The 25,040-nt window shown below is 31.6% G+C and overlaps 1 long non-coding RNA gene across 1 annotated transcript in view; it reads right to left on the minus strand.

Moving 5' to 3' along the window:
- Positions 1-24,027, minus strand: part of LOC143080990 (uncharacterized) — a 79,812-nt gene extending 55,785 nt beyond the window's left edge. The window contains exon 1 of the long non-coding RNA XR_012979835.1: positions 23,889-24,027. This is a non-coding gene — a long non-coding RNA (uncharacterized LOC143080990). The remainder of the gene's footprint in view (positions 1-23,888) is intronic.
- Positions 24,028-25,040: the final 1,013 nt, after the last annotated feature.

The following is a 25,040-nucleotide window of genomic DNA, read 5'->3' on the forward strand; positions in this document are numbered from 1 at the left end:
ATTTTTTTCAATTAAAATTAAAAAATCTTCTGTTTTAAAGAATTACATATGCAAAACAAGCATACCCCATAACAATGGTATAAAATATGAGACAAAGTCTTCAAATAGTCTGCTAAGTTCATTTAAAATACAATATAAGAGGCTAGATGCAGAGAAGTTCTCACTTGTAGCTAAAACCAGTCAAACAGCACCTCCTATAGTTTAACAGATGTGGAGGGAAATCCTTGATCTTCCTGACCGCTTAATGCTACTGTGCGTTGTTGTACTTTTGACTGCTCTAAATGTCCAACTAGTTTATATGTGTGTTTTCTTGGACATTGAAACTTTTGGTGGCTGAGATCCATGTACTTTAGTCCAAGTTCACCAACCTGAATATAGATAACAAAGACAAGTTAATAATGCAGGAACTTTTAAAAATGCAACTTGGGAAAGAAGCATTAATGAAAATGAAATTCAATCAGTGAAACTATTAAAAGAGCACTTAGTGTTTCCTTAACCAGAAGCTGATCTGCAAAAGTTCCAAAACCAAGGAAGATATATATAGCTCCATTCATCTACTGCTGTCATACATAGATACAGATAAAATTAAAGGTCCTTTTAAGGACCATCAAAATCTTTAAAAGGGAGTCTAAAATTGTTGTACATTCAGTTTAAATTGCTTTTATAAGCTATATTATAGCCCTACCCCTTAAATATCTTCAAAAAAATGTAAAATTAGAGAGCCCCTGGCAAGTGTTTCTGAGTTTACACAATAATATGTGGCTATGTGTGTGATGCGGCTCTAAATAAATGTGAGCTGGATTCGCACACAACTTTCATAACTGAACCGTGGCACCTAAATGATTTATTTAATATCCACAATCTATCAAAAACTTATTAAAAACCTAAAACTGAAACTATGGGATTCTTTTCTGTTTCCAGGTCCCAGAATTAAGATATTAGAAAGAAATAAGCCCATATTTACCATCTGGCACTGTCCCCTGATGCCATATAACACATTTATTATTTCTTTCCCTGTGTCTTTTTCTAATACTATTTGCTGATATTTTTCAAAAATCCCTCCATTTTAACTTACAAGTGTAGGAATACATACTACAGACAACTATGACCTTTCTGTGACCCCCTTTTAAACTTTAAATTGAAGAAAAAACTTTTTTAAATTTCATAAATTTAAATTTCAATTTAATTTAAAAAGTTTAATTCAAATTTTAAAAATAATTACACCATTATTTTCCTTATTGAATTTTGAAGCCTGTAGCCAAATTTCATCCATGAAACTTCAAAAATGAGCTTACAATTGCAGATTGAAATGTTCAAAACATGCTCTCTGACAGGAACGGGGACCCAATTAATTGCCCCATTGGAACACATTGAAAATCATTGTAAATACATAGGGTCCTGTTCAATAAATAATTTTGATAGCCACCTTGGGACTTCTGGTTCATGTTAGGCATTCATTTAGAAGTGTCTAAGTGCATTCTCAGTGCCTCATGACCGGCATTCCGTTGCACAATTTTGTTTTTATTGACAACAGGGTCAGTCTGTCTACTTCCGGGAAAGAATAAAGGCTAGAATTTAGGCAATTTACTCTATGTACTGACGCCAGATTACATTTAAATCAATCAAAATTTTTACAGAAATTCAAACTAGAAAGCCTACCCTTTTAAATAAATCTACATTCAGTTACAGAACTAGTGAAATAATAACACTACACAATTTATAACAAAAGTTATATATTTTTTTTAAGAACTACATTCGTGGGTACCGGACTGGTTGCCCTAACTGGGATCCTATTCCTGTCAGACTTTATTTTTTCCCCCAGACCTAAAACTGAACTTTTAAAATAAAGATATACATCTCAGTAGTTATTGTGCAAAGTTTCAAAAAAATTGATCAAACAGTTACAGAATTATAGATCCTTATCTATAACATCTCAAATACCAGAAAATTGATCGGAGAAAATCTTAAATTCATGAAGAAAATATGCTAAAAATCAGCACAACTTTTTTATTTCAAGAGATATTTACATTCTGTAAATTGCATAAGGTAGATAAATTCATTCTTTGTATGGAAATCTAGTTGAAACCAAAATTTGTTTAAAAATAAATTAAAAATATTATTTTTTTCAATTAAAATTAAAAAATCTTCTGTTTTAAAGAATTACATATGCAAAACAAGCATACCCCATAACAATGGTATAAAATATGAGACAAAGTCTTCAAATAGTCTGCTAAGTTCATTTAAAATACAATATAAGAGGCTAGATGCAGAGAAGTTCTCACTTGTAGCTAAAACCAGTCAAACAGCACCTCCTATAGTTTAACAGATGTGGAGGGAAATCCTTGATCTTCCTGACCGCTTAATGCTACTGTGCGTTGTTGTACTTTTGACTGCTCTAAATGTCCAACTAGTTTATATGTGTGTTTTCTTGGACATTGAAACTTTTGGTGGCTGAGATCCATGTACTTTAGTCCAAGTTCACCAACCTGAATATAGATAACAAAGACAAGTTAATAATGCAGGAACTTTTAAAAATGCAACTTGGGAAAGAAGCATTAATGAAAATGAAATTCAATCAGTGAAACTATTAAAAGAGCACTTAGTGTTTCCTTAACCAGAAGCTGATCTGCAAAAGTTCCAAAACCAAGGAAGATATATATAGCTCCATTCATCTACTGCTGTCATACATAGATACAGATAAAATTAAAGGTCCTTTTAAGGACCATCAAAATCTTTAAAAGGGAGTCTAAAATTGTTGTACATTCAGTTTAAATTGCTTTTATAAGCTATATTATAGCCCTACCCCTTAAATATCTTCAAAAAAATGTAAAATTAGAGAGCCCCTGGCAAGTGTTTCTGAGTTTACACAATAATATGTGGCTATGTGTGTGATGCGGCTCTAAATAAATGTGAGCTGGATTCGCACACAACTTTCATAACTGAACCGTGGCACCTAAATGATTTATTTAATATCCACAATCTATCAAAAACTTATTAAAAACCTAAAACTGAAACTATGGGATTCTTTTCTGTTTCCAGGTCCCAGAATTAAGATATTAGAAAGAAATAAGCCCATATTTACCATCTGGCACTGTCCCCTGATGCCATATAACACATTTATTATTTCTTTCCCTGTGTCTTTTTCTAATACTATTTGCTGATATTTTTCAAAAATCCCTCCATTTTAACTTACAAGTGTAGGAATACATACTACAGACAACTATGACCTTTCTGTGACCCCCTTTTAAACTTTAAATTGAAGAAAAAACTTTTTTAAATTTCATAAATTTAAATTTCAATTTAATTTAAAAAGTTTAATTCAAATTTTAAAAATAATTACACCATTATTTTCCTTATTGAATTTTGAAGCCTGTAGCCAAATTTCATCCATGAAACTTCAAAAATGAGCTTACAATTGCAGATTGAAATGTTCAAAACATGCTCTCTGACAGGAACGGGGACCCAATTAATTGCCCCATTGGAACACATTGAAAATCATTGTAAATACATAGGGTCCTGTTCAATAAATAATTTTGATAGCCACCTTGGGACTTCTGGTTCATGTTAGGCATTCATTTAGAAGTGTCTAAGTGCATTCTCAGTGCCTCATGACCGGCATTCCGTTGCACAATTTTGTTTTTATTGACAACAGGGTCAGTCTGTCTACTTCCGGGAAAGAATAAAGGCTAGAATTTAGGCAATTTACTCTATGTACTGACGCCAGATTACATTTAAATCAATCAAAATTTTTACAGAAATTCAAACTAGAAAGCCTACCCTTTTAAATAAATCTACATTCAGTTACAGAACTAGTGAAATAATAACACTACACAATTTATAACAAAAGTTATATATTTTTTTTAAGAACTACATTCGTGGGTACCGGACTGGTTGCCCTAACTGGGATCCTATTCCTGTCAGACTTTATTTTTTCCCCCAGACCTAAAACTGAACTTTTAAAATAAAGATATACATCTCAGTAGTTATTGTGCAAAGTTTCAAAAAAATTGATCAAACAGTTACAGAATTATAGATCCTTATCTATAACATCTCAAATACCAGAAAATTGATCGGAGAAAATCTTAAATTCATGAAGAAAATATGCTAAAAATCAGCACAACTTTTTTATTTCAAGAGATATTTACATTCTGTAAATTGCATAAGGTAGATAAATTCATTCTTTGTATGGAAATCTAGTTGAAACCAAAATTTGTTTAAAAATAAATTAAAAATATTATTTTTTTCAATTAAAATTAAAAAATCTTCTGTTTTAAAGAATTACATATGCAAAACAAGCATACCCCATAACAATGGTATAAAATATGAGACAAAGTCTTCAAATAGTCTGCTAAGTTCATTTAAAATACAATATAAGAGGCTAGATGCAGAGAAGTTCTCACTTGTAGCTAAAACCAGTCAAACAGCACCTCCTATAGTTTAACAGATGTGGAGGGAAATCCTTGATCTTCCTGACCGCTTAATGCTACTGTGCGTTGTTGTACTTTTGACTGCTCTAAATGTCCAACTAGTTTATATGTGTGTTTTCTTGGACATTGAAACTTTTGGTGGCTGAGATCCATGTACTTTAGTCCAAGTTCACCAACCTGAATATAGATAACAAAGACAAGTTAATAATGCAGGAACTTTTAAAAATGCAACTTGGGAAAGAAGCATTAATGAAAATGAAATTCAATCAGTGAAACTATTAAAAGAGCACTTAGTGTTTCCTTAACCAGAAGCTGATCTGCAAAAGTTCCAAAACCAAGGAAGATATATATAGCTCCATTCATCTACTGCTGTCATACATAGATACAGATAAAATTAAAGGTCCTTTTAAGGACCATCAAAATCTTTAAAAGGGAGTCTAAAATTGTTGTACATTCAGTTTAAATTGCTTTTATAAGCTATATTATAGCCCTACCCCTTAAATATCTTCAAAAAAATGTAAAATTAGAGAGCCCCTGGCAAGTGTTTCTGAGTTTACACAATAATATGTGGCTATGTGTGTGATGCGGCTCTAAATAAATGTGAGCTGGATTCGCACACAACTTTCATAACTGAACCGTGGCACCTAAATGATTTATTTAATATCCACAATCTATCAAAAACTTATTAAAAACCTAAAACTGAAACTATGGGATTCTTTTCTGTTTCCAGGTCCCAGAATTAAGATATTAGAAAGAAATAAGCCCATATTTACCATCTGGCACTGTCCCCTGATGCCATATAACACATTTATTATTTCTTTCCCTGTGTCTTTTTCTAATACTATTTGCTGATATTTTTCAAAAATCCCTCCATTTTAACTTACAAGTGTAGGAATACATACTACAGACAACTATGACCTTTCTGTGACCCCCTTTTAAACTTTAAATTGAAGAAAAAACTTTTTTAAATTTCATAAATTTAAATTTCAATTTAATTTAAAAAGTTTAATTCAAATTTTAAAAATAATTACACCATTATTTTCCTTATTGAATTTTGAAGCCTGTAGCCAAATTTCATCCATGAAACTTCAAAAATGAGCTTACAATTGCAGATTGAAATGTTCAAAACATGCTCTCTGACAGGAACGGGGACCCAATTAATTGCCCCATTGGAACACATTGAAAATCATTGTAAATACATAGGGTCCTGTTCAATAAATAATTTTGATAGCCACCTTGGGACTTCTGGTTCATGTTAGGCATTCATTTAGAAGTGTCTAAGTGCATTCTCAGTGCCTCATGACCGGCATTCCGTTGCACAATTTTGTTTTTATTGACAACAGGGTCAGTCTGTCTACTTCCGGGAAAGAATAAAGGCTAGAATTTAGGCAATTTACTCTATGTACTGACGCCAGATTACATTTAAATCAATCAAAATTTTTACAGAAATTCAAACTAGAAAGCCTACCCTTTTAAATAAATCTACATTCAGTTACAGAACTAGTGAAATAATAACACTACACAATTTATAACAAAAGTTATATATTTTTTTTAAGAACTACATTCGTGGGTACCGGACTGGTTGCCCTAACTGGGATCCTATTCCTGTCAGACTTTATTTTTTCCCCCAGACCTAAAACTGAACTTTTAAAATAAAGATATACATCTCAGTAGTTATTGTGCAAAGTTTCAAAAAAATTGATCAAACAGTTACAGAATTATAGATCCTTATCTATAACATCTCAAATACCAGAAAATTGATCGGAGAAAATCTTAAATTCATGAAGAAAATATGCTAAAAATCAGCACAACTTTTTTATTTCAAGAGATATTTACATTCTGTAAATTGCATAAGGTAGATAAATTCATTCTTTGTATGGAAATCTAGTTGAAACCAAAATTTGTTTAAAAATAAATTAAAAATATTATTTTTTTCAATTAAAATTAAAAAATCTTCTGTTTTAAAGAATTACATATGCAAAACAAGCATACCCCATAACAATGGTATAAAATATGAGACAAAGTCTTCAAATAGTCTGCTAAGTTCATTTAAAATACAATATAAGAGGCTAGATGCAGAGAAGTTCTCACTTGTAGCTAAAACCAGTCAAACAGCACCTCCTATAGTTTAACAGATGTGGAGGGAAATCCTTGATCTTCCTGACCGCTTAATGCTACTGTGCGTTGTTGTACTTTTGACTGCTCTAAATGTCCAACTAGTTTATATGTGTGTTTTCTTGGACATTGAAACTTTTGGTGGCTGAGATCCATGTACTTTAGTCCAAGTTCACCAACCTGAATATAGATAACAAAGACAAGTTAATAATGCAGGAACTTTTAAAAATGCAACTTGGGAAAGAAGCATTAATGAAAATGAAATTCAATCAGTGAAACTATTAAAAGAGCACTTAGTGTTTCCTTAACCAGAAGCTGATCTGCAAAAGTTCCAAAACCAAGGAAGATATATATAGCTCCATTCATCTACTGCTGTCATACATAGATACAGATAAAATTAAAGGTCCTTTTAAGGACCATCAAAATCTTTAAAAGGGAGTCTAAAATTGTTGTACATTCAGTTTAAATTGCTTTTATAAGCTATATTATAGCCCTACCCCTTAAATATCTTCAAAAAAATGTAAAATTAGAGAGCCCCTGGCAAGTGTTTCTGAGTTTACACAATAATATGTGGCTATGTGTGTGATGCGGCTCTAAATAAATGTGAGCTGGATTCGCACACAACTTTCATAACTGAACCGTGGCACCTAAATGATTTATTTAATATCCACAATCTATCAAAAACTTATTAAAAACCTAAAACTGAAACTATGGGATTCTTTTCTGTTTCCAGGTCCCAGAATTAAGATATTAGAAAGAAATAAGCCCATATTTACCATCTGGCACTGTCCCCTGATGCCATATAACACATTTATTATTTCTTTCCCTGTGTCTTTTTCTAATACTATTTGCTGATATTTTTCAAAAATCCCTCCATTTTAACTTACAAGTGTAGGAATACATACTACAGACAACTATGACCTTTCTGTGACCCCCTTTTAAACTTTAAATTGAAGAAAAAACTTTTTTAAATTTCATAAATTTAAATTTCAATTTAATTTAAAAAGTTTAATTCAAATTTTAAAAATAATTACACCATTATTTTCCTTATTGAATTTTGAAGCCTGTAGCCAAATTTCATCCATGAAACTTCAAAAATGAGCTTACAATTGCAGATTGAAATGTTCAAAACATGCTCTCTGACAGGAACGGGGACCCAATTAATTGCCCCATTGGAACACATTGAAAATCATTGTAAATACATAGGGTCCTGTTCAATAAATAATTTTGATAGCCACCTTGGGACTTCTGGTTCATGTTAGGCATTCATTTAGAAGTGTCTAAGTGCATTCTCAGTGCCTCATGACCGGCATTCCGTTGCACAATTTTGTTTTTATTGACAACAGGGTCAGTCTGTCTACTTCCGGGAAAGAATAAAGGCTAGAATTTAGGCAATTTACTCTATGTACTGACGCCAGATTACATTTAAATCAATCAAAATTTTTACAGAAATTCAAACTAGAAAGCCTACCCTTTTAAATAAATCTACATTCAGTTACAGAACTAGTGAAATAATAACACTACACAATTTATAACAAAAGTTATATATTTTTTTTAAGAACTACATTCGTGGGTACCAGACTGGTTGCCCTAACTGGGATCCTATTCCTGTCAGACTTTATTTTTTCCCCCAGACCTAAAACTGAACTTTTAAAATAAAGATATACATCTCAGTAGTTATTGTGCAAAGTTTCAAAAAAATTGATCAAACAGTTACAGAATTATAGATCCTTATCTATAACATCTCAAATACCAGAAAATTGATCGGAGAAAATCTTAAATTCATGAAGAAAATATGCTAAAAATCAGCACAACTTTTTTATTTCAAGAGATATTTACATTCTGTAAATTGCATAAGGTAGATAAATTCATTCTTTGTATGGAAATCTAGTTGAAACCAAAATTTGTTTAAAAATAAATTAAAAATATTATTTTTTTCAATTAAAATTAAAAAATCTTCTGTTTTAAAGAATTACATATGCAAAACAAGCATACCCCATAACAATGGTATAAAATATGAGACAAAGTCTTCAAATAGTCTGCTAAGTTCATTTAAAATACAATATAAGAGGCTAGATGCAGAGAAGTTCTCACTTGTAGCTAAAACCAGTCAAACAGCACCTCCTATAGTTTAACAGATGTGGAGGGAAATCCTTGATCTTCCTGACCGCTTAATGCTACTGTGCGTTGTTGTACTTTTGACTGCTCTAAATGTCCAACTAGTTTATATGTGTGTTTTCTTGGACATTGAAACTTTTGGTGGCTGAGATCCATGTACTTTAGTCCAAGTTCACCAACCTGAATATAGATAACAAAGACAAGTTAATAATGCAGGAACTTTTAAAAATGCAACTTGGGAAAGAAGCATTAATGAAAATGAAATTCAATCAGTGAAACTATTAAAAGAGCACTTAGTGTTTCCTTAACCAGAAGCTGATCTGCAAAAGTTCCAAAACCAAGGAAGATATATATAGCTCCATTCATCTACTGCTGTCATACATAGATACAGATAAAATTAAAGGTCCTTTTAAGGACCATCAAAATCTTTAAAAGGGAGTCTAAAATTGTTGTACATTCAGTTTAAATTGCTTTTATAAGCTATATTATAGCCCTACCCCTTAAATATCTTCAAAAAAATGTAAAATTAGAGAGCCCCTGGCAAGTGTTTCTGAGTTTACACAATAATATGTGGCTATGTGTGTGATGCGGCTCTAAATAAATGTGAGCTGGATTCGCACACAACTTTCATAACTGAACCGTGGCACCTAAATGATTTATTTAATATCCACAATCTATCAAAAACTTATTAAAAACCTAAAACTGAAACTATGGGATTCTTTTCTGTTTCCAGGTCCCAGAATTAAGATATTAGAAAGAAATAAGCCCATATTTACCATCTGGCACTGTCCCCTGATGCCATATAACACATTTATTATTTCTTTCCCTGTGTCTTTTTCTAATACTATTTGCTGATATTTTTCAAAAATCCCTCCATTTTAACTTACAAGTGTAGGAATACATACTACAGACAACTATGACCTTTCTGTGACCCCCTTTTAAACTTTAAATTGAAGAAAAAACTTTTTTAAATTTCATAAATTTAAATTTCAATTTAATTTAAAAAGTTTAATTCAAATTTTAAAAATAATTACACCATTATTTTCCTTATTGAATTTTGAAGCCTGTAGCCAAATTTCATCCATGAAACTTCAAAAATGAGCTTACAATTGCAGATTGAAATGTTCAAAACATGCTCTCTGACAGGAACGGGGACCCAATTAATTGCCCCATTGGAACACATTGAAAATCATTGTAAATACATAGGGTCCTGTTCAATAAATAATTTTGATAGCCACCTTGGGACTTCTGGTTCATGTTAGGCATTCATTTAGAAGTGTCTAAGTGCATTCTCAGTGCCTCATGACCGGCATTCCGTTGCACAATTTTGTTTTTATTGACAACAGGGTCAGTCTGTCTACTTCCGGGAAAGAATAAAGGCTAGAATTTAGGCAATTTACTCTATGTACTGACGCCAGATTACATTTAAATCAATCAAAATTTTTACAGAAATTCAAACTAGAAAGCCTACCCTTTTAAATAAATCTACATTCAGTTACAGAACTAGTGAAATAATAACACTACACAATTTATAACAAAAGTTATATATTTTTTTTAAGAACTACATTCGTGGGTACCGGACTGGTTGCCCTAACTGGGATCCTATTCCTGTCAGACTTTATTTTTTCCCCCAGACCTAAAACTGAACTTTTAAAATAAAGATATACATCTCAGTAGTTATTGTGCAAAGTTTCAAAAAAATTGATCAAACAGTTACAGAATTATAGATCCTTATCTATAACATCTCAAATACCAGAAAATTGATCGGAGAAAATCTTAAATTCATGAAGAAAATATGCTAAAAATCAGCACAACTTTTTTATTTCAAGAGATATTTACATTCTGTAAATTGCATAAGGTAGATAAATTCATTCTTTGTATGGAAATCTAGTTGAAACCAAAATTTGTTTAAAAATAAATTAAAAATATTATTTTTTTCAATTAAAATTAAAAAATCTTCTGTTTTAAAGAATTACATATGCAAAACAAGCATACCCCATAACAATGGTATAAAATATGAGACAAAGTCTTCAAATAGTCTGCTAAGTTCATTTAAAATACAATATAAGAGGCTAGATGCAGAGAAGTTCTCACTTGTAGCTAAAACCAGTCAAACAGCACCTCCTATAGTTTAACAGATGTGGAGGGAAATCCTTGATCTTCCTGACCGCTTAATGCTACTGTGCGTTGTTGTACTTTTGACTGCTCTAAATGTCCAACTAGTTTATATGTGTGTTTTCTTGGACATTGAAACTTTTGGTGGCTGAGATCCATGTACTTTAGTCCAAGTTCACCAACCTGAATATAGATAACAAAGACAAGTTAATAATGCAGGAACTTTTAAAAATGCAACTTGGGAAAGAAGCATTAATGAAAATGAAATTCAATCAGTGAAACTATTAAAAGAGCACTTAGTGTTTCCTTAACCAGAAGCTGATCTGCAAAAGTTCCAAAACCAAGGAAGATATATATAGCTCCATTCATCTACTGCTGTCATACATAGATACAGATAAAATTAAAGGTCCTTTTAAGGACCATCAAAATCTTTAAAAGGGAGTCTAAAATTGTTGTACATTCAGTTTAAATTGCTTTTATAAGCTATATTATAGCCCTACCCCTTAAATATCTTCAAAAAAATGTAAAATTAGAGAGCCCCTGGCAAGTGTTTCTGAGTTTACACAATAATATGTGGCTATGTGTGTGATGCGGCTCTAAATAAATGTGAGCTGGATTCGCACACAACTTTCATAACTGAACCGTGGCACCTAAATGATTTATTTAATATCCACAATCTATCAAAAACTTATTAAAAACCTAAAACTGAAACTATGGGATTCTTTTCTGTTTCCAGGTCCCAGAATTAAGATATTAGAAAGAAATAAGCCCATATTTACCATCTGGCACTGTCCCCTGATGCCATATAACACATTTATTATTTCTTTCCCTGTGTCTTTTTCTAATACTATTTGCTGATATTTTTCAAAAATCCCTCCATTTTAACTTACAAGTGTAGGAATACATACTACAGACAACTATGACCTTTCTGTGACCCCCTTTTAAACTTTAAATTGAAGAAAAAACTTTTTTAAATTTCATAAATTTAAATTTCAATTTAATTTAAAAAGTTTAATTCAAATTTTAAAAATAATTACATCATTATTTTCCTTATTGAATTTTGAAGCCTGTAGCCAAATTTCATCCATGAAACTTCAAAAATGAGCTTACAATTGCAGATTGAAATGTTCAAAACATGCTCTCTGACAGGAACGGGGACCCAATTAATTGCCCCATTGGAACACATTGAAAATCATTGTAAATACATAGGGTCCTGTTCAATAAATAATTTTGATAGCCACCTTGGGACTTCTGGTTCATGTTAGGCATTCATTTAGAAGTGTCTAAGTGCATTCTCAGTGCCTCATGACCGGCATTCCGTTGCACAATTTTGTTTTTATTGACAACAGGGTCAGTCTGTCTACTTCCGGGAAAGAATAAAGGCTAGAATTTAGGCAATTTACTCTATGTACTGACGCCAGATTACATTTAAATCAATCAAAATTTTTACAGAAATTCAAACTAGAAAGCCTACCCTTTTAAATAAATCTACATTCAGTTACAGAACTAGTGAAATAATAACACTACACAATTTATAACAAAAGTTATATATTTTTTTTAAGAACTACATTCGTGGGTACCGGACTGGTTGCCCTAACTGGGATCCTATTCCTGTCAGACTTTATTTTTTCCCCCAGACCTAAAACTGAACTTTTAAAATAAAGATATACATCTCAGTAGTTATTGTGCAAAGTTTCAAAAAAATTGATCAAACAGTTACAGAATTATAGATCCTTATCTATAACATCTCAAATACCAGAAAATTGATCGGAGAAAATCTTAAATTCATGAAGAAAATATGCTAAAAATCAGCACAACTTTTTTATTTCAAGAGATATTTACATTCTGTAAATTGCATAAGGTAGATAAATTCATTCTTTGTATGGAAATCTAGTTGAAACCAAAATTTGTTTAAAAATAAATTAAAAATATTATTTTTTTCAATTAAAATTAAAAAATCTTCTGTTTTAAAGAATTACATATGCAAAACAAGCATACCCCATAACAATGGTATAAAATATGAGACAAAGTCTTCAAATAGTCTGCTAAGTTCATTTAAAATACAATATAAGAGGCTAGATGCAGAGAAGTTCTCACTTGTAGCTAAAACCAGTCAAACAGCACCTCCTATAGTTTAACAGATGTGGAGGGAAATCCTTGATCTTCCTGACCGCTTAATGCTACTGTGCGTTGTTGTACTTTTGACTGCTCTAAATGTCCAACTAGTTTATATGTGTGTTTTCTTGGACATTGAAACTTTTGGTGGCTGAGATCCATGTACTTTAGTCCAAGTTCACCAACCTGAATATAGATAACAAAGACAAGTTAATAATGCAGGAACTTTTAAAAATGCAACTTGGGAAAGAAGCATTAATGAAAATGAAATTCAATCAGTGAAACTATTAAAAGAGCACTTAGTGTTTCCTTAACCAGAAGCTGATCTGCAAAAGTTCCAAAACCAAGGAAGATATATATAGCTCCATTCATCTACTGCTGTCATACATAGATACAGATAAAATTAAAGGTCCTTTTAAGGACCATCAAAATCTTTAAAAGGGAGTCTAAAATTGTTGTACATTCAGTTTAAATTGCTTTTATAAGCTATATTATAGCCCTACCCCTTAAATATCTTCAAAAAAATGTAAAATTAGAGAGCCCCTGGCAAGTGTTTCTGAGTTTACACAATAATATGTGGCTATGTGTGTGATGCGGCTCTAAATAAATGTGAGCTGGATTCGCACACAACTTTCATAACTGAACCGTGGCACCTAAATGATTTATTTAATATCCACAATCTATCAAAAACTTATTAAAAACCTAAAACTGAAACTATGGGATTCTTTTCTGTTTCCAGGTCCCAGAATTAAGATATTAGAAAGAAATAAGCCCATATTTACCATCTGGCACTGTCCCCTGATGCCATATAACACATTTATTATTTCTTTCCCTGTGTCTTTTTCTAATACTATTTGCTGATATTTTTCAAAAATCCCTCCATTTTAACTTACAAGTGTAGGAATACATACTACAGACAACTATGACCTTTCTGTGACCCCCTTTTAAACTTTAAATTGAAGAAAAAACTTTTTTAAATTTCATAAATTTAAATTTCAATTTAATTTAAAAAGTTTAATTCAAATTTTAAAAATAATTACACCATTATTTTCCTTATTGAATTTTGAAGCCTGTAGCCAAATTTCATCCATGAAACTTCAAAAATGAGCTTACAATTGCAGATTGAAATGTTCAAAACATGCTCTCTGACAGGAACGGGGACCCAATTAATTGCCCCATTGGAACACATTGAAAATCATTGTAAATACATAGGGTCCTGTTCAATAAATAATTTTGATAGCCACCTTGGGACTTCTGGTTCATGTTAGGCATTCATTTAGAAGTGTCTAAGTGCATTCTCAGTGCCTCATGACCGGCATTCCGTTGCACAATTTTGTTTTTATTGACAACAGGGTCAGTCTGTCTACTTCCGGGAAAGAATAAAGGCTAGAATTTAGGCAATTTACTCTATGTACTGACGCCAGATTACATTTAAATCAATCAAAATTTTTACAGAAATTCAAACTAGAAAGCCTACCCTTTTAAATAAATCTACATTCAGTTACAGAACTAGTGAAATAATAACACTACACAATTTATAACAAAAGTTATATATTTTTTTTAAGAACTACATTCGTGGGTACCGGACTGGTTGCCCTAACTGGGATCCTATTCCTGTCAGACTTTATTTTTTCCCCCAGACCTAAAACTGAACTTTTAAAATAAAGATATACATCTCAGTAGTTATTGTGCAAAGTTTCAAAAAAATTGATCAAACAGTTACAGAATTATAGATCCTTATCTATAACATCTCAAATACCAGAAAATTGATCGGAGAAAATCTTAAATTCATGAAGAAAATATGCTAAAAATCAGCACAACCTTTTTATTTCAAGAGATATTTACATTCTGTAAATTGCATAAGGTAGATAAATTCATTCTTTGTATGGAAATCTAGTTGAAACCAAAATTTGTTTAAAAATAAATTAAAAATATTATTTTTTTCAATTAAAATTAAAAAATCTTCTGTTTTAAAGAATTACATATGCAAAACAAGCATACCCCATAACAATGGTATAAAATATGAGACAAAGTCTTCAAATAGTCTGCTAAGTTCATTTAAAATACAATATAAGAGGCTAGATGCAGAGAAGTTCTCACTTGTAGCTAAAACCAGTCAAACAGCACCTCCTATAGTTTAACAGATGTGGAGGGAAATCCTTGATCTTCCTGACCGCTTAATGCTACTGTGCGTTGTTGTACTTTTGACTGCTCTAAATGTCCAACTAGTTTATATGTGTGTTTTCTTGGACATTGAAACTTTTGGTGGCTGAGATCCATGTACTTTAGTCCAAGTTCACCAACCTGAATATAGATAACAAAGACAAGTTAATAATGCAGGAACTTTTAAAAATGCAACTTGGAAAAGAAGCATTAATGAAAATGAAATTCAATCAGTGAAACTATTAAAAGAGCACTTAGTGTTTCCTTAACCAGAAGCTGATCTGCAAAAGTTCCAAAACCAAGGAAGATATATATAGCTCCATTCATCTACTGCTGTCATACATAGATACAGATAAAATTAAAGGTCCTTTTAAGGACCATCAAAATCTTTAAAAGGGAGTCTAAAATTGTTGTACATTCAGTTTAAATTGCTTTTATAAGCTATATTATAGCCCTACCCCTTAAATATCTTCAAAAAAATGTAAAATTAGAGAGCCCCTGGCAAGTGTTTCTGAGTTTACACAATAATATGTGGCTATGTGTGTGATGCGGCTCTAAATAAATGTGAGCTGGATTCGCACACAACTTTCATAACTGAACCGTGGCACCTAAATGATTTATTTAATATCCACAATCTATCAAAAACTTATTAAAAACCTAAAACTGAAACTATGGGATTCTTTTCTGTTTCCAGGTCCCAGAATTAAGATATTAGAAAGAAATAAGCCCATATTTACCATCTGGCACTGTCCCCTGATGCCATATAACACATTTATTATTTCTTTCCCTGTGTCTTTTTCTAATACTATTTGCTGATATTTTTCAAAAATCCCTCCATTTTAACTTACAAGTGTAGGAATACATACTACAGACAACTATGACCTTTCTGTGACCCCCTTTTAAACTTTAAATTGAAGAAAAAACTTTTTTAAATTTCATAAATTTAAATTTCAATTTAATTTAAAAAGTTTAATTCAAATTTTAAAAATAATTACACCATTATTTTCCTTATTGAATTTTGAAGCCTGTAGCCAAATTTCATCCATGAAACTTCAAAAATGAGCTTACAATTGCAGATTGAAATGTTCAAAACATGCTCTCTGACAGGAACGGGGACCCAATTAATTGCCCCATTGGAACACATTGAAAATCATTGTAAATACATAGGGTCCTGTTCAATAAATAATTTTGATAGCCACCTTGGGACTTCTGGTTCATGTTAGGCATTCATTTAGAAGTGTCTAAGTGCATTCTCAGTGCCTCATGACCGGCATTCCGTTGCACAATTTTGTTTTTATTGACAACAGGGTCAGTCTGTCTACTTCCGGGAAAGAATAAAGGCTAGAATTTAGGCAATTTACTCTATGTACTGACGCCAGATTACATTTAAATCAATCAAAATTTTTACAGAAATTCAAACTAGAAAGCCTACCCTTTTAAATAAATCTACATTCAGTTACAGAACTAGTGAAATAATAACACTACACAATTTATAACAAAAGTTATATATTTTTTTTAAGAACTACATTCGTGGGTACCGGACTGGTTGCCCTAACTGGGATCCTATTCCTGTCAGACTTTATTTTTTCCCCCAGACCTAAAACTGAACTTTTAAAATAAAGATATACATCTCAGTAGTTATTGTGCAAAGTTTCAAAAAAATTGATCAAACAGTTACAGAATTATAGATCCTTATCTATAACATCTCAAATACCAGAAAATTGATCGGAGAAAATCTTAAATTCATGAAGAAAATATGCTAAAAATCAGCACAACTTTTTTATTTCAAGAGATATTTACATTCTGTAAATTGCATAAGGTAGATAAATTCATTCTTTGTATGGAAATCTAGTTGAAACCAAAATTTGTTTAAAAATAAATTAAAAATATTATTTTTTTCAATTAAAATTAAAAAATCTTCTGTTTTAAAGAATTACATATGCAAAACAAGCATACCCCATAACAATGGTATAAAATATGAGACAAAGTCTTCAAATAGTCTGCTAAGTTCATTTAAAATACAATATAAGAGGCTAGATGCAGAGAAGTTCTCACTTGTAGCTAAAACCAGTCAAACAGCACCTCCTATAGTTTAACAGATGTGGAGGGAAATCCTTGATCTTCCTGACCGCTTAATGCTACTGTGCGTTGTTGTACTTTTGACTGCTCTAAATGTCCAACTAGTTTATATGTGTGTTTTCTTGGACATTGAAACTTTTGGTGGCTGAGATCCATGTACTTTAGTCCAAGTTCACCAACCTGAATATAGATAACAAAGACAAGTTAATAATGCAGGAACTTTTAAAAATGCAACTTGGGAAAGAAGCATTAATGAAAATGAAATTCAATCAGTGAAACTATTAAAAGAGCACTTAGTGTTTCCTTAACCAGAAGCTGATCTGCAAAAGTTCCAAAACCAAGGAAGATATATATAGCTCCATTCATCTACTGCTGTCATACATAGATACAGATAAAATTAAAGGTCCTTTTAAGGACCATCAAAATCTTTAAAAGGGAGTCTAAAATTGTTGTACATTCAGTTTAAATTGCTTTTATAAGCTATATTATAGCCCTACCCCTTAAATATCTTCAAAAAAATGTAAAATTAGAGAGCCCCTGGCAAGTGTTTCTGAGTTTACACAATAATATGTGGCTATGTGTGTGATGCGGCTCTAAATAAATGTGAGCTGGATTCGCACACAACTTTCATAACTGAACCGTGGCACCTAAATGATTTATTTAATATCCACAATCTATCAAAAACTTATTAAAAACCTAAAACTGAAACTATGGGATTCTTTTCTGTTTCCAGGTCCCAGAATTAAGATATTAGAAAGAAATAAGCCCATATTTACCATCTGGCACTGTCCCCTGATGCCATATAACACATTTATTATTTCTTTCCCTGTGTCTTTTTCTAATACTATTTGCTGATATTTTTCAAAAATCCCTCCATTTTAACTTACAAGTGTAGGAATACATACTACAGACAACTATGACCTTTCTGTGACCCCCTTTTAAACTTTAAATTGAAGAAAAAACTTTTTTAAATTTCATAAATTTAAATTTCAATTTAATTTAAAAAGTTTAATTCAAATTTTAAAAATAATTACATCATTATTTTCCTTATTGAATTTTGAAGCCTGTAGCCAAATTTCATCCATGAAACTTCAAAAATGAGCTTACAATTGCAGATTGAAATGTTCAAAACATGCTCTCTGACAGGAACGGGGACCCAATTAATTGCCCCATTGGAACACATTGAAAATCATTGTAAATACATAGGGTCCTGTTCAATAAATAATTTTGATAGCCACCTTGGGACTTCTGGTTCATGTTAGGCATTCATTTAGAAGTGTCTAAGTGCATTCTCAGTGCCTCATGACCGGCATTCCGTTGCACAATTTTGTTTTTATTGACAACAGGGTCAGTCTGTCTACTTCCGGGAAAGAATAAAGGCTAGAATTTAGGCAATTTACTCTATGTACTGACGCCAGATTACATTTAAATCAATCAAAATTTTTACAGAAATTCAAACTAGAAAGCCTACCCTTTTAAATAAATCTACATTCAGTTACAGAACTAGTGAAATAATAACACTACACAATTTATAACAAAAGTTATATATTTTTTTTAAGAACTACATTCGTGGGTACCGGACTGGTTGCCCTAACTGGGATCCTATTCCTGTCAGACTTTATTTTTTCCCCCAGACCTAAAACTGAACTTTTAAAATAAAGATATACATCTCAGTAGTTATTGTGCAAAGTTTCAAAAAAATTGATCAAACAGTTACAGAATTATAGATCCTTATCTATAACATCTCAAATACCAGAAAATTGATCGGAGAAAATCTTAAATTCATGAAGAAAATATGCTAAAAATCAGCACAACTTTTTTATTTCAAGAGATATTTACATTCTGTAAATTGCATAAGGTAGATAAATTCATTCTTTGTATGGAAATCTAGTTGAAACCAAAATTTGTTTAAAAATAAATTAAAAATATTATTTTTTTCAATTAAAATTAAAAAATCTTCTGTTTTAAAGAATTACATATGCAAAACAAGCATACCCCATAACAATGGTATAAAATATGAGACAAAGTCTTCAAATAGTCTGCTAAGTTCATTTAAAATACAATATAAGAGGCTAGATGCAGAGAAGTTCTCACTTGTAGCTAAAACCAGTCAAACAGCACCTCCTATAGTTTAACAGATGTGGAGGGAAATCCTTGATCTTCCTGACCGCTTAATGCTACTGTGCGTTGTTGTACTTTTGACTGCTCTAAATGTCCAACTAGTTTATATGTGTGTTTTCTTGGACATTGAAACTTTTGGTGGCTGAGATCCATGTACTTTAGTCCAAGTTCACCAACCTGAATATAGATAACAAAGACAAGTTAATAATGCAGGAACTTTTAAAAATGCAACTTGGGAAAGAAGCATTAATGAAAATGAAATTCAATCAGTGAAACTATTAAAAGAGCACTTAGTGTTTCCTTAACCAGAAGCTGATCTGCAAAAGTTCCAAAACCAAGGAAGATATATATAGCTCCATTCATCTACTGCTGTCATACATAGATACAGATAAAATTAAAGGTCCTTTTAAGGACCATCAAAATCTTTAAAAGGGAGTCTAAAATTGTTGTACATTCAGTTTAAATTGCTTTTATAAGCTATATTATAGCCCTACCCCTTAAATATCTTCAAAAAAATGTAAAATTAGAGAGCCCCTGGCAAGTGTTTCTGAGTTTACACAATAATATGTGGCTATGTGTGTGATGCGGCTCTAAATAAATGTGAGCTGGATTCGCACACAACTTTCATAACTGAACCGTGGCACCTAAATGATTTATTTAATATCCACAATCTATCAAAAACTTATTAAAAACCTAAAACTGAAACTATGGGATTCTTTTCTGTTTCCAGGTCCCAGAATTAAGATATTAGAAAGAAATAAGCCCATATTTACCATCTGGCACTGTCCCCTGATGCCATATAACACATTTATTATTTCTTTCCCTGTGTCTTTTTCTAATACTATTTGCTGATATTTTTCAAAAATCCCTCCATTTTAACTTACAAGTGTAGGAATACATACTACAGACAACTATGACCTTTCTGTGACCCCCTTTTAAACTTTAAATTGAAGAAAAAACTTTTTTAAATTTCATAAATTTAAATTTCAATTTAATTTAAAAAGTTTAATTCAAATTTTAAAAATAATTACACCATTATTTTCCTTATTGAATTTTGAAGCCTGTAGCCAAATTTCATCCATGAAACTTCAAAAATGAGCTTACAATTGCAGATTGAAATGTTCAAAACATGCTCTCTGACAGGAACGGGGACCCAATTAATTGCCCCATTGGAACACATTGAAAATCATTGTAAATACATAGGGTCCTGTTCAATAAATAATTTTGATAGCCACCTTGGGACTTCTGGTTCATGTTAGGCATTCATTTAGAAGTGTCTAAGTGCATTCTCAGTGCCTCATGACCGGCATTCCGTTGCACAATTTTGTTTTTATTGACAACAGGGTCAGTCTGTCTACTTCCGGGAAAGAATAAAGGCTAGAATTTAGGCAATTTACTCTATGTACTGACGCCAGATTACATTTAAATCAATCAAAATTTTTACAGAAATTCAAACTAGAAAGCCTACCCTTTTAAATAAATCTACATTCAGTTACAGAACTAGTGAAATAATAACACTACACAATTTATAACAAAAGTTATATATTTTTTTTAAGAACTACATTCGTGGGTACCGGACTGGTTGCCCTAACTGGGATCCTATTCCAAATGCTTTCCACACGATTTGTTTGTGTGCAAGGGTGATCTTTTTTTGAAAATAAAAACTGAAGCATCTTTCAACCTGCTGATTGCATCTTGATTTGCTTTGTGTCTAACCTCTGCTCCTGTTTAAAGGATAAAATCTTAAATACTTTGAGTAGAAATGGTCTGACTCGTGCTTTAAAATCTATCTACTTTGTCTTTGAACAGGTTGGGCACAAGTCAGGAAATGTGGGATACATGTATTCCCTGCTTTCAGGGAACGTCCCTGTTTTCTGGTGTAAAAAAAACCCAGTTTAAATGGGATTTCCTTTTTCAATTTAGGGAGCTACCATTTGATTTTTATGGGGGGGGGGGGCCAGGATGAAATTTGAAAAAAATAGGCAGGACAGGAGTTTTGAGTAAAAAAAAAAGGCAGGATGAGCAACTTGGTAAAAAAAAAAAAGGCAGGATGACAATTTGTGTAAAAAAAGTCAGGATAAACTAGTAAAAAAAAAAGGCAGGACCAAATAGAGTAAAAAATAAAAAGGCAGGACAGGGATTACAACTAAAAAAAAAAGCAGGACAAAATTTTTCATCCTAGCCCCCCCATAAAAATCAAATGGTAGCTCCGTTATGGCATGAAAATTACAAAAGGACACGTTTTAACGTTATAACTGCATCAGTAGAATTCGTAAATACTTATTAAAAGTATTTTAGGAAATACAAAACATGAATATAAAGTGAAGCCTTGTTTCTTCTAGAACTAGAAAAAAACATGCAAATCTTTGTTTTGGAATCAATTGACCAAGCTGCATGATCCAGGTGTAACTGAACATAACTGAATTATGTTCACTTCTATTGAAAATTTTTATTCATTGAATTTTAATTCCCAAGTGATTAACGTATCTTTTTGTCATCTCATAATTGATGATCAAGGTATGAATTGGTGAACAAAGGAATTGTTTTGTTGTGAGTTATGCATCAAATTAGACTTGAAATAAGCTTGTTTTTTTAACTAAAAAAACACTTGCTATCATTAAGCATTGTTATCACAAGTAGAATGTGTGCTTTTGTAGATTTCATTACATTAAATGAATAGGAAAAAAAAAGAAGGTCCCTGTGTACTGTTTTTTTTAACACCAGAAAACTGTGGTGTACACTGAATTAGAATATAGGGAATACCCCACTTTTCTTGACTTGAGCCTTACCTGTTGAATTTTGTACAAATTCAATATAGAAAACCATATCAAGGAATAAAATAAAATAATTTGCCTACCTACCTACCCATACCCTAACAACCTCAGTCGGGAGAGGGGAAACAAAGATATTTTTAATGTTGGCCTAGACAACCATTATCACAATCTTTATTTTTAGTATTACAAATTGTTATTATTACAATTAGATGGACATATTTTTTTTGCGTTGAAATGTGTGCGGTTCATGCATGTTCCCTTGCATTTACATTTTTGTTTCTAAAATTGCTAAATAGTGTCCTCCCACATTATGTTTTCTTCAGATATCTTCAACTTCAGTGATCATATAATAACTCAATTAATGTATATCCTGGTCGACATGTTTTAAAAGACATACAAGAAATTGACAGATTTATTTAGCGCGAATTTTTTAAATAGTTAAAATATAAAGTTTTTATTTCAATTACATTTATATTAGTTCTACCGTATGAGTATTTTGAAAAAGTAAGCATACGGTCCAAAAACTCATAGATACGGTCTGGAACATATATTATATAATACAGATTAATCGTTGACTATTTATTCAGTCATTATATACATATAATAATAATAATTAAAGGAGTAGTGGTATGATGTTTTGGTAAATTATATTGTCCCTTGCAAAAATAAATAATTATAGATAATAATTTATTTTATTAAAGTGTCACATACTCGTCTACTGATGTTATACATACAGATAATATTATATAATATACATTGCACAATAGTACTAAGATAAGACATTTACCCAGCCTACATAGGCTTATGAGACACTATATATATATACAAATATATACCTATTTAACAAATACAAATTGTAAAACATAGTAAAATGTCAAAAATGTTTAAAATTATCCGGATTTTTCAAATAATGATAAAAATTAAAATATGTAATTAAAAAAAACATAACCTTAATTTAAAAACAGAAATATAAATATAAAAAAGAAGATGTGGTATGAATGCCAATGAGACAACTCTCCGCAAGAGACCAAAGACACAGAAATTAAAAACTACAAAGTTGATTTTTGTAAAAAATCTTTTGTATTTATTCATACTAAATTTTTATCAGTTCTTTAGTTTATGAGTTCAATGCACAAGACTTTATATTGTAAATACACTTGAGTTATTTTCAAGGTATGCCATCACTGTGTCTGTGTATAAAGTTAACATGACATGGCAAATACATACCACTGATAGCTCGCTATCCTGACCTCAATTAGAATCAAATTAGCTACACGTGTCTAAGGTTTCTGCAGACGAAATTAGCAAAAGTTTTTTGTAAAAATAATTTATAAAGCAAGAGTACAACAAAATTTAATTTCATATCGATCATGTCTCTCTTCTAAAATGGTTTTATGTATTACATCATGCACGTGTTGTAAAACCAGAATAGTGGTGCGATAAATTATCGGGTTTTCTACATGCTGATATCGTAAAAGTATCAGCCCCGAGGCACAATGTGAACCTTTTTGATAAGCGGCTGATATTTTCCGACATATATACGAAGAAAACCCGCATTGTCACGATTGTGACGTTGCTGTCAGATAATTTCACCTCTCACATCATTTTGCACATTGTGACGTCGCTGGTAGTGATAATGCTTGGAGCACAAAAATCATGCTTGAAACACCAAATCCTGTATTTTGACATGTATACCGGCCTCTCTAACTTTTGACAATCACTTTTCCATTGTGGCGTCAGATGTTTTGTTTTATGACGTCAAAACTTTACGGGAACATCATTCTGTTACTTTATAATAGAAACTTTATAAAAAGTAAGAAGAAAAAAACAACAGTTAAAAAATACAGATAAATGTACTTACGTTGGATCTTAGTGCAGTGGCTTGGTGAATGGCGTTTATTTTGAATATGACGTCATCACTTAAATAGCGTCACAACTAAAAGCCATAACAACGGAACCAAAATCGGAAACGTTACGGTATTTCCGTATCTTTTTTTAACATGAATTAATCGAACAGACTTCGTCCCCTTTCACAGGTAATGCCTGCCTCATATCAAATATTGTTCATCAGTTCTACCAATACAAACAAGACAAATTAAATCTAGTACATAAAAAAAGAAGAACTTGTGCTATTGTAAATTTTAGGGATGTCGACAATTACGTTGCTACAATGTTTTAATTACGTGATTTATTTGATCGATGTTCAGTACATATTGCAATTATTTTTTTTTTATTATTACGATGTTTTATTGATGACAAAAACATGGTTCCTCTTTTATAATAGCGTAAAAATCAACTTAACACTTTATCGACCAAAAATATGACGACGTTGCTATAACGTCACATATACGTGACAGATGCGTCGCAATATGACATTGCAACAACGTAATATAAACGTTATTAAAAACAATAATTACGTTGTCCTGACGTCGGTTCTACGTCTTATCTGACGTGACGTAAAATTACATTCTCACAACGTTGCAACAACGTCGTACTAACGTAACGTCAGCCATGACCTTCCAGCGACCAATACATAACGTCGCAAGGACGTCATGTGTTTACTGGGTACTAGCAGTTAACTGACATGCCAGCTCCAGACTTCAATTAAACTGACTGAAAGATTATGATTTCATCATATGAACATCAGGCACAATCCTTCCCGTTAGGGGTTTAGTATCATACCATCATAACATATATGAGAAGAACATAACCCGTGTCATGCCAACAACTGTTTTTAGAATAAATGTGTTTAGTTCCGATGCAAAGACCTTATCAGTGACTCAATATTAACGCCAAAATATGCAATCTTTAATGACTTGACAACAGTATCGTAATTATATCCCTTCTTAATAAGTCTATTCAAAGGTTTTGTAAGTTTATGAGGTGAATACTGACACCTTTGTGCTTTATAAAGAATATTACCATAAAAAATTGGATGTGAAATACCTGAACGTATTAGAAGTCTGCATGTTGAGCTATATTTACGAATGATGTCTTTATACCGATGATAAAA

Source organism: Mytilus galloprovincialis, chromosome 6 (assembly GCF_965363235.1).
Source record: "Mytilus galloprovincialis chromosome 6, xbMytGall1.hap1.1, whole genome shotgun sequence".
NCBI classification, from domain to species: Eukaryota; Metazoa; Mollusca; class Bivalvia; order Mytilida; family Mytilidae; genus Mytilus; species Mytilus galloprovincialis.